The sequence below is a fragment of the Ranitomeya imitator genome, chromosome 1 (assembly GCF_032444005.1).
Source record: "Ranitomeya imitator isolate aRanImi1 chromosome 1, aRanImi1.pri, whole genome shotgun sequence".
Lineage (NCBI taxonomy): Eukaryota > Metazoa > Chordata > Amphibia > Anura > Dendrobatidae > Ranitomeya > Ranitomeya imitator.
The window spans coordinates 608,867,144-608,879,476 of NC_091282.1; positions in this window are offsets into that span (position 1 = coordinate 608,867,144).

Genomic DNA, 12,333 nt, shown 5'->3' on the forward strand with positions numbered 1-12,333 from the left:
ACTCCCATCATCCCTGACCCCAGAGCTCACAATCTAATCTCCTATCACACAATGTATCACTACTCCCATCATCCCTGACCCCGGAGCTCACAATCTAATCTCCTATCACACAGTGTATCACTACTCTCATCATCCCTGACCCCAGAGCTCACAATCTAATCTCCTATCACACAGTGTATCACTACTCCCATCATCCCTGACCCCGGAGCTCACAATCTAATCTCCTATCACACAGTGTATCACTACTCTCATCATCCCTGACCCCGGAGCTCACAATCTAATCTCCTATCACACAGTGTATCACTACTCTCATCATCCCTGACCCCAGAGCTCACAATCTAATCTCCTATCACACAGTGTATCACTACTCCCATCATCCCGGCCCCAGAGCTCACAATCTAATCTCCTATCACACAGTGTATCACTACTCCCATCATCCCTGACCCCAGAGCTCACAATCTAATCTCCTATCACACAGTGTATCACTACTCCCATCATCCCTGACCCCAGAGCTCACAATCTAATCTCCTATCACACAATGTATCACTACTCCCATCATCCCTGACCCCGGAGCTCACAATCTAATCTCCTATCACACAATGTATCACTACTCCCATCATCCCGGCCCCAGAGCTCACAATCTAATCTCCTATCACACAGTGTATCACTACTCCCATCATCCCTGACCCCAGAGCTCACAATCTAATCTCCTATCACACAGTGTATCACTACTCCCATCATCCCGGCCCCAGAGCTCACAATCTAATCTCCTATCACACAGTGTATCACTACTCCCATCATCCCTGACCCCAGAGCTCACAATCTAATCTCCTATCACACAATGTATCACTACTCCCATCATCCCTGACCCCGGAGCTCACAATCTAATCTCCTATCACACAATGTATCACTACTCCCATCATCCCGGCCCCAGAGCTCACAATCTAATCTCCTATCACACAGTGTATCACTACTCCCATCATCCCTGACCCCAGAGCTCACAATCTAATCTCCTATCACACAATGTATCACTACTCCCATCATCCCTGACCCCAGAGCCCACAATCTAATCTTCTATCACACAGTGTATCACTACTCCCATCATCCCTGACCCCAGAGCTCACAATCTAATCTCCTATCACACAGTGTATCACTACTCCCATCATCCCTGACCCCAGAGCTCACAATCTAATCTCCTATCACACAGTGTATCACTACTCCCATCATCCCTGACCCCAGAGCTCACAATCTAATCTCCTATCACACAGTGTATCACTACTCCCATCATCCCTGACCCCAGAGCTCACAATCTAATCTCCTATCACACAGTGTATCACTACTCCCATCATCCCTGACCCCGGAGCTCACAATCTAATCTCCTATCACACAGTGTATCACTACTCCCATCATCCCTGACCCCAGAGCTCACAACCTAATCTCCTATCACACAGTGTATCACTACTCCCATCATCCCTGACCCCGGAGCTCACAATCTAATCTCCTATCACACAGTGTATCACTACTCCCATCATCCCGGCCCCAGAGCTCACAATCTAATCTCCTATCACACAGTGTATCACTACTCCCATCATCCCTGACCCCAGAGCTCACAATCTAATCTCCTATCACACAGTGTATCACTACTCCCATCATCCCTGACCCCAGAGCTCACAATCTAATCTCCTATCACACAGTTCATCACTACTCCCATCATCCCTGACCCCAGAGCTCACAATCTAATCTCCTATCACACAGTGTATCACTACTCCCATCATCCCTGACCCCAGAGCTCACAATCTAATCTCCTATCACACAGTGTATCACTACTCCCATCATCCCTGACCCCGGAGCTCACAATCTAATCTCCTATCACACAATGTATCACTACTCCCATCATCCCTGACCCCGGTGCTCACAATCTAATCTCCTATCACACAGTGTATCACTACTCCCATCATCCCTGACCCCAGAGCCCACAATCTAATCTCCTATCACACAATGTATCACTACTCCCATCATCCCTGACCCCAGAGCTCACAATCTAATCTCCTATCACACAGTGTATCACTACTCCCATCATCCCTGACCCCAGAGCTCACAATCTAATCTCCTATCACACAGTGTATCACTACTCCCATCATCCCTGACCCCGGAGCTCACAATCTAATCTCCTATCACACAGTATCACTACTCCCATCATCCCTGACCCCAGAGCTCACAATCTAATCTCCTATCACACAATGTATCACTACTCCCATCATCCCTGACCCCAGAGCTCACAATCTAATCTCCTATCACACAGTGTATCACTACTCCCATCATCCCTGACCCCAGAGCCCACAATCTAATCTCCTATCACACAGTGTATCACTACTCCCATCATCCCTGACCCCGGAGCTCACAATCTAATCTCCTATCACACAATGTATCACTACTCCCATCATCCCTGACCCCGGAGCTCACAATCTAATCTCCTATCACACAATGTATCACTACTCCCATCATCCCTGACCCCAGAGCTCACAATCTAATCTCCTATCACACAGTGTATCACTACTCCCATCATCCCTGACCCCAGAGCTCACAATCTAATCTCCTATCACACAGTGTATCACTACTCCCATCATCCCTGACCCTGGAGCTCACAATCTAATCTCCTATCACACAGTGTATCACTACTCCCATCATCCCTGACCCCCGGAGCTCACAATCTAATCTCCTATCACACAGTGTATCACTACTCCCATCATCCCTGACCCTGGAGCTCACAATCTAATCTCCTATCACACAGTGTATCACTACTCCCATCATCCCTGACCCCCGGAGCTCACAATCTAATCTCCTATCACACAGTGTATCACTACTCCCATCATCCCTGACCCCCGGAGCTCACAATCTAATCTCCTATCACACAGTGTATCACTACTCCCATCATCCCTGACCCTGGAGCTCACAATCTAATCTCCTATCACACAGTGTATCACTACTCCCATCATCCCTGACCCCAGAGCCCACAATCTAATCTCCTATCACACAGTGTATCACTACTCTCATCATCCCTGACCCCGGAGCTCACAATCTAATCTCCTATCAAACAGTGTATCACTACTCCCATCATCCCTGACCCCAGAGCTCACAATCTAATCTCCTATCACACAGTGTATCACTACTCCCATCATCCCTGACCCCGGAGCTCACAATCTAATCTCCTATCACACAGTGTATCACTACTCCCATCATCCCTGACCCCAGAGCTCACAATCTAATCTCCTATCACACAATGTATCACTACTCCCATCATCCCTGACCCCGGAGCTCACAATCTAATCTCCTATCACACAGTGTATCACTACTCCCATCATCCCTGACCCTGGTGCTCACAATCTAATCTCCTATCACACAGTGTATCACTACTCCCATCATCCCTGACCCCAGAGCTCACAATCTAATCTCCTATCACACAGTGTATCACTACTCCCATCATCCCTGACCCCAGAGCTCACAATCTAATCTCCTATCACACAGTGTATCACTACTCCCATCATCCCTGACCCCAGAGCTCACAATCTAATCTCCTATCACACAGTGTATCACTACTCCCATCATCCCTGACCCCGGAGCTCACAATCTAATCTCCTATCACACAGTGTATCACTACTCCCATCATCCCTGACCCCAGAGCTCACAACCTAATCTCCTATCACACAGTGTATCACTACTCCCATCATCCCTGACCCCGGAGCTCACAATCTAATCTCCTATCACACAGTGTATCACTACTCCCATCATCCCGGCCCCAGAGCTCACAATCTAATCTCCTATCACACAGTGTATCACTACTCCCATCATCCCTGACCCCAGAGCTCACAATCTAATCTCCTATCACACAGTGTATCACTACTCCCATCATCCCTGACCCCAGAGCTCACAATCTAATCTCCTATCACACAGTTCATCACTACTCCCATCATCCCTGACCCCAGAGCTCACAATCTAATCTCCTATCACACAGTGTATCACTACTCCCATCATCCCTGACCCCAGAGCTCACAATCTAATCTCCTATCACACAGTGTATCACTACTCCCATCATCCCTGACCCCGGAGCTCACAATCTAATCTCCTATCACACAATGTATCACTACTCCCATCATCCCTGACCCCGGTGCTCACAATCTAATCTCCTATCACACAGTGTATCACTACTCCCATCATCCCTGACCCCAGAGCCCACAATCTAATCTCCTATCACACAATGTATCACTACTCCCATCATCCCTGACCCCAGAGCTCACAATCTAATCTCCTATCACACAGTGTATCACTACTCCCATCATCCCTGACCCCAGAGCTCACAATCTAATCTCCTATCACACAGTGTATCACTACTCCCATCATCCCTGACCCCGGAGCTCACAATCTAATCTCCTATCACACAGTATCACTACTCCCATCATCCCTGACCCCAGAGCTCACAATCTAATCTCCTATCACACAATGTATCACTACTCCCATCATCCCTGACCCCAGAGCTCACAATCTAATCTCCTATCACACAGTGTATCACTACTCCCATCATCCCTGACCCCAGAGCCCACAATCTAATCTCCTATCACACAGTGTATCACTACTCCCATCATCCCTGACCCCGGAGCTCACAATCTAATCTCCTATCACACAATGTATCACTACTCCCATCATCCCTGACCCCGGAGCTCACAATCTAATCTCCTATCACACAATGTATCACTACTCCCATCATCCCTGACCCCAGAGCTCACAATCTAATCTCCTATCACACAGTGTATCACTACTCCCATCATCCCTGACCCCAGAGCTCACAATCTAATCTCCTATCACACAGTGTATCACTACTCCCATCATCCCTGACCCTGGAGCTCACAATCTAATCTCCTATCACACAGTGTATCACTACTCCCATCATCCCTGACCCCCAGAGCTCACAATCTAATCTCCTATCACACAGTGTATCACTACTCCCATCATCCCTGACCCTGGAGCTCACAATCTAATCTCCTATCACACAGTGTATCACTACTCCCATCATCCCTGACCCCCGGAGCTCACAATCTAATCTCCTATCACACAGTGTATCACTACTCCCATCATCCCTGACCCCCGGAGCTCACAATCTAATCTCCTATCACACAGTGTATCACTACTCCCATCATCCCTGACCCTGGAGCTCACAATCTAATCTCCTATCACACAGTGTATCACTACTCCCATCATCCCTGACCCCAGAGCCCACAATCTAATCTCCTATCACACAGTGTATCACTACTCTCATCATCCCTGACCCCGGAGCTCACAATCTAATCTCCTATCAAACAGTGTATCACTACTCCCATCATCCCTGACCCCAGAGCTCACAATCTAATCTCCTATCACACAGTGTATCACTACTCCCATCATCCCTGACCCCGGAGCTCACAATCTAATCTCCTATCACACAGTGTATCACTACTCCCATCATCCCTGACCCTGGTGCTCACAATCTAATCTCCTATCACACAATGTATCAATACTCCCATCATCCCTGACCCCAGAGCTCACAATCTAATCTCCTATCACACAATGTATCACTACTCCCATCATCCCTGACCCTGGTGCTCACAATCTAATCTCCTATCACACAGTGTATCACTACTCCCATCATCCCTGACCCCAGAGCTCACAATCTAATCTCCTATCACACAGTGTATCACTACTCCCATCATCCCTGACCCCAGAGCTCACAATCTAATCTCCTATCACACAGTGTATCACTACTCCCATCATCCCTGACCCCAGAGCTCACAATCTAATCTCCTATCACACAATGTATCACTACTCCCATCATCCCTGACCCCAGAGCTCACAATCTAATCTCCTATCACACAGTGTATCACTACTCCCATCATCCCTGACCCCAGAGCCCACAATCTAATCTCCTATCACACAATGTATCACTACTCCCATCATCCCTGACCCCAGAGCTCACAATCTAATCTCCTATCACACAATGTATCACTACTCCCATCATCCCTGACCCCAGATCTCACAATCTAATCTCCTATCACACAGTGTATCACTACTCCCATCATCCCTGACCCCAGAGCTCACAATCTAATCTCCTATCACACAGTGTATCACTACTCCCATCATCCCTGACCCCGGAGCTCACAATCTAATCTCCTATCACACAATGTATCACTACTCCCATCATCCCTGACCCCAGAGCTCACAATCTAATCTCCTATCACACAATGTATCACTACTCCCATCATCCCTGACCCCAGAGCTCACAATCTAATCTCCTATCACACAGTGTATCACTACTCCCATCATCCCTGACCCCAGAGCCCACAATCTAATCTCCTATCACACAGTGTATCACTACTCCCATCATCCCTGACCCCAGAGCTCACAATCTAATCTCCTATCACACAGTGTATCACTACTCCCATCATCCCTGATCCCGGAGCTCACAATCTAATCTCCTATCACACAATGTATCACTACTCCCATCATCCCTGACCCCGGAGCTCACAATCTAATCTCCTATCACACAGTGTATCACTACTCCCATCATCCCTGACCCCGGAGCTCACAATCTAATCTCCTATCACACAATGTATCACTACTCCCATCATCCCTGACCCCGGAGCTCACAATCTAATCTCCTATCACACAGTGTATCACTACTCCCATCATCCCTGACCCCGGAGCTCACAATCTAATCTCCTATCACACAATGTATCACTACTCCCATCATCCCTGACCCCAGAGCTCACAATCTAATCTCCTATCACACAGTGTATCACTACTCCCATCATCCCTGACCCCAGAGCTCACAATCTAATCTCCTATCACACAGTGTATCACTACTCCCATCATCCCTGACCCCGGATCTCACAATCTAATCTCCTATCACACAATGTATCACTACTCCCATCATCCCTGACCCCGGAGCTCACAATCTAATCTCCTATCACACAGTGTATCACTACTCCCATCATCCCTGACCCCAGAGCTCACAATCTAATCTCCTATCACACAGTGTATCACTACTCCCATCATCCCTGACCCCAGAGCTCACAATCTAATCTCCTATCACACAGTGTATCACTACTCCCATCATCCCTGACCCCGGATCTCACAATCTAGTCTCCTATCACACAATGTATCACTACTCCCATCATCCCTGACTCCGGAGCTCACAATCTAATCTCCTATCACACAGTGTATCACTACTCCCATCATCCCTGACCCCAGAGCTCACAATCTAATCTCCTATCACACAGTGTATCACTACTCCCATCATCCCTGACCCCGGATCTCACAATCTAGTCTCCTATCACACAATGTATCACTACTCCCATCATCCCTGACCCCGGAGCTCACAATCTAATCTCCTATCATACAGTGTATCACTACTCCCATCATCCCTGACCCCAGAGCTCACAATCTAATCTCCAATCACACAATGTATCACTACTCCCATCATCCCTGACCCCGGAGCTCACAATCTAATCTCCTATCACACAGTGTATCACTACTCCCATCATCCCTGACCCCGGAGCTCACAATCTAATCTCCTATCACACAATGTATCACTACTCCCATCATCCCTGACCCCGGAGCTCACAATCTAATCTCCTATCACACAGTGTATCACTACTCCCATCATCCCTGACCCCAGAGCTCACAATCTAATCTCCTATCACACAATGTATCACTACTCCCATCATCCCTGACCCCAGAGCTCACAATCTAATCTCCTATCACACAGTGTATCACTACTCCCATCATCCCTGACCCCGGAGCTCACAATCTAATCTCCTATCACACAGTGTATCACTACTCCCATCATCCCTGACCCCGGAGCTCACAATCTAATCTCCTATCACACAATGTATCACTACTCCCATCATCCCTGACCCCAGAGCTCACAATCTAATCTCCTATCACACAGTGTATCACTACTCCCATCATCCCTGACCCCGGAGCTCACAATCTAATCTCCTATCACACAGTGTATCACTACTCCCATCATCCCTGACCCCGGAGCTCACAATCTAATCTCCTATCACACAATGTATCACTACTCCCATCATCCCTGACCCCAGAGCTCACAATCTAATCTCCTATCACACAATGTATCACTACTCCCATCATCCCTGACCCCAGAGCTCACAATCTAATCTCCTATCACACAATGTATCACTACTCCCATCATCCCTGACCCCGGAGCTCACAATCTAATCTCCTATCACACAGTGTATCACTACTCCCATCATCCCTGACCCCGGAGCTCACAATCTAATCTCCTATCACACAGTGTATCACTACTCTCATCATCCCTGACCCCAGAGCTCACAATCTAATCTCCTATCACACAATGTATCACTACTCCCATCATCCCTGACCCCAGAGCTCACAATCTAATCTCCTATCACACAGTGTATCACTACTCCCATCATCCCTGACCCCAGAGCTCACAATCTAATCTCCTATCACACAGTGTATCACTACTCCCATCATCCCTGACCCCGGAGCTCACAATCTAATCTCCTATCACACAGTGTATCACTACTCCCATCATCCCTGACCCCGGAGCTCACAATCTAATCTCCTATCACACAGTGTATCACTACTCCCATCATCCCTGACCCCAGAGCTCACAATCTAATCTCCTATCACACAGTGTATCACTACTCCCATCATCCCTGACCCCAGAGCTCACAATCTAATCTCCTATCACACAATGCATCACTACTCCCATCATCCCTGCCCCCGGAGCTCACAATCTAATCTCCTATCACACAGTGTATCACTACTCCCATCATCCCTGACCCCAGAGCTCACAATCTAATCTCCTATCACACAGTGTATCACTACTCCCATCATCCCTGACCCCAGAGCTCACAATCTAATCTCCTATCACACAGTGTATCACTACTCCCATCATCCCTGACCCCAGAGCTCACAATCTAATCTCCTATCACACAATGTATCACTACTCCCATCATCCCTGACCCCAGAGCTCACAATCTAATCTCCTATCACAGTGTATCACTACTCTCATCATCCCTGACCCCAGAGCTCACAATCTAATCTCCTATCACACAGTGTATCACTACTCCCATCATCCCTGACCCCAGAGCTCACAATCTAATCTCCTATCACACAGTGTATCACTACTCCCATCATCCCTGACCCCGGAGCTCACAATCTAATCTCCTATCACACAGTGCATCACTACTCCCATCATCCCTGACCCTGGAGCTCACAATCTAATCTCCTATCACACAGTGTATCACTACTCCCATCATCCCTGACCCCAGAGCTCACAATCTAATCTCCTATCACACAATGTATCACTACTCCCATCATCCCTGACCCCAGAGCTCACAATCTAATATCCTATCACACAGTGTATCACTACTCCCATCATCCCTGACCCCGGAGCTCACAATCTAATCTCCTATCACACAGTGTATCACTACTCCCATCATCCCTGACCCCGGAGCTCACAATCTAATCTCCTATCATACAGTGTATCACTACTCCCATCATCCCTGACCCCAGAGCTCACAATCTAATCTCCTATCACACAGTGTATCACTACTCCCATCATCCCTGACCCCAGAGCTCACAATCTAATATCCTATCACACAGTGTATCACTACTCCCATCATCCCTGACCCCGGAGCTCACAATCTAATCTCCTATCACACAGTGTATCACTACTCCCATCATCCCTGACCCCGGAGCTCACAATCTAATCTCCTATCACACAGTGTATCACTACTCCCATCATCCCTGACCCCAGAGCTCACAATCTAATCTCCTATCACACAATGTATCACTACTCCCATCATCCCTGACCCCGGAGCTCACAATCTAATCTCCTTTCACACAGTGTATCACTACTCCCATCATCCCTGACCCCAGAGCTCACAATCTAATCTCCTATCACACAATGTATCACTACTCCCATCATCCCTGACCCCGGAGCTCACAATCTAATCTCCTATCACACAGTGTATCACTACTCCCATCATCCCTGACCCCGGAGCTCACAATCTAATCTCCTATCACACAGTGTATCACTACTCCCATCATCCCTGACCCCAGAGCTCACAATCTAATCTCCTATCACACAGTGTATCACTACTCCCATCATCCCTGACCCCAGAGCTCACAATCTAATCTCCTATCACACAGTGTATCACTACTCCCATCATCCCTGACCCCAGAGCTCACAATCTAATCTCCTATCACACAGTGTATCACTACTCCCATCATCCCTGACCCCAGTGCTCACAATTTAATCTCCTATCACACAGTGTATCACTACTCCCATCATCCCTGACCCCAGAGCTCACAATCTAATCTCCTATCACACAGTGTATCACTACTCCCATCATCCCTGACCCCAGAGCTCACAATCTAATCTCCTATCACACAATGTATCACTACTCCCATCATCCCTGACCCCGGAGCTCACAATCTAATCTCCTATCACACAGTGTATCACTACTCCCATCATCCCTGACCCCAGAGCCCACAATCTAATCTCCTATCACACAGTGCATCACTACTCCCATCATCCCTGACCCCGGAGCTCACAATCTAATCTCCTATCACACAGTGTATCACTACTCCCATCATCCCTGACCCCAGAGCTCACAATCTAATCTCCTATCACACAGTGTATCACTACTCCCATCATCCCTGACCACGGAGCTCACAATCTAATCTCCTATCACACAGTGTATCACTACTCCCATCATCCCTGACCCCAGAGCTCACAATCTAATCTCCTATCACACAATGTATCACTACTCCCATCATCCCTGACCCCGGAGCTCACAATCTAATCTCCTATCACACAGTGTATCACTACTCCCATCATCCCTGACCCCAGAGCTCACAATCTAATCTCCTATCACACAGTGTATCACTACTCCCATCATCCCTGACCCCAGAGCTCACAATCTAATCTCCTATCACACAGTGTATCACTACTCCCATCATCCCTGACCCCGGAGCTCACAATCTAATCTCCTTTCACACAGTGTATCACTACTCCCATCATCCCTGACCCCAGAGCTCACAATTTAATCTCCTATCACACAATATATCACTACTCCCATCATCCCTGACCCCAGAGCTCACAATCTAATCTCCTATCACACAGTGTATCACTACTCCCATCATCCCTGACCCCGGAGCTCACAATCTAATCTCCTATCACACAGTGTATCACTACTCCCATCATCCCTGACCCCGGAGCTCACAATCTAATCTCCTATCACACAGTGTATCACTACTCCCATCATCCCTGACCCCGGAGCTCACAATCTAATCTCCTATCACACAGTGTATCACTACTCCCATCATCCCTGACCCCAGAGCTCACAATCTAATCTCCTATCACACAATGTATCACTACTCCCATCATCCCTGACCCCAGAGCTCACTATCTAATCTCCTATCACACAATGTATCACTACTCCCATCATCCCTGACCCCAGAGCTCACAATCTAATCTCCTATCACACAGTGTATCACTACTCCCATCATCCCTGACCCCAGAGCTCACAATCTAATCTCCTATCACACAGTGTATCACTACTCCCATCATCCCTGACCCCGGAGCTCACAATCTAATCTCCTATCACACAGTGTATCACTACTCCCATCATCCCTGACCCCGGAGCTCACAATCTAATCTCCTATCACACAGTGTATCACTACTCCCATCATCCCTGACCCCGGAGCTCACAATCTAATCTCCTATCACACAGTGTATCACTACTCCCATCATCCCTGACCCCAGAGCTCACAATCTAATCTCCTATCACACAATGTATCACTACTCCCATCATCCCTGACCCCAGAGCTCACAATCTAATCTCCTATCACACAATGTATCACTACTCCCATCATCCCTGACCCCAGAGCTCACAATCTAATCTCCTATCACACAGTGTATCACTACTCCCATCATCCCTGACCCCGGAGCTCACAATCTAATCTCCTATCACACAGTGTATCACTACTCCCATCATCCCTGACCCCGGAGCTCACAATCTAATCTCCTATCACACAATGTATCACTACTCCCATCATCCCTGACCCCAGAGCTCACAATCTAATCTCCTATCACAGTGTATCACTACTCTCATCATCCCTGACCCCAGAGCTCACAATCTAATCTCCTATCACACAGTGTATCACTACTCCCATCATCCCTGACCCCAGAGCTCACAATCTAATCTCCTATCACACAGTGTATCACTACTCCCATCATCCCTGACC